The sequence below is a fragment of the Coregonus lavaretus genome, assembly GCF_964263955.1.
Source record: "Coregonus lavaretus genome assembly, chromosome: 23".
Taxonomy (NCBI): Eukaryota; Metazoa; Chordata; class Actinopteri; order Salmoniformes; family Salmonidae; genus Coregonus; species Coregonus lavaretus.
In genome coordinates, this window is record NC_140010.1 from 32,782,308 (window position 1) to 32,782,780 (window position 473).

The window sequence follows — 473 nt, forward strand, 5'->3', positions numbered from 1 at the left end:
TGCATTACTGGTCAAGCACAGCAGATGGTGGTAATGCGCAGTCCGTCCTCTTGCACAGGTCTTCTTCTTCTTCTTACTTGATGTTTTACGGCAGTTGGCATCCAATATACAGTATGTTGAAATTCCGTCACCAACTGGACTGGGGTATAAACACATTATACTTTGCGCTAAGAAAAAAGGGGAAAGGGGAAAAAAACGTTAAATGTCTCTACCAATATAATACTACACTCGTTATAACACACCCCTATTCCACTACTACTAACCCTATCTGGTCCTACACCAGGCCAATGGCCTGGAAGGAAGTGACCCCACCACTCAACACACCCTGCAATTCCTTTGCAGTCAAGTCTAGTATCCCCAAATACTTCTCTGCAGCTGACACCACAACCTCTATTTTCTGGGACTTATGTTTTATCCCTGCAGTACAGTTGATAACCATTGCTATAAACCAGTGGAGGCAGCTGAGGGGTGGA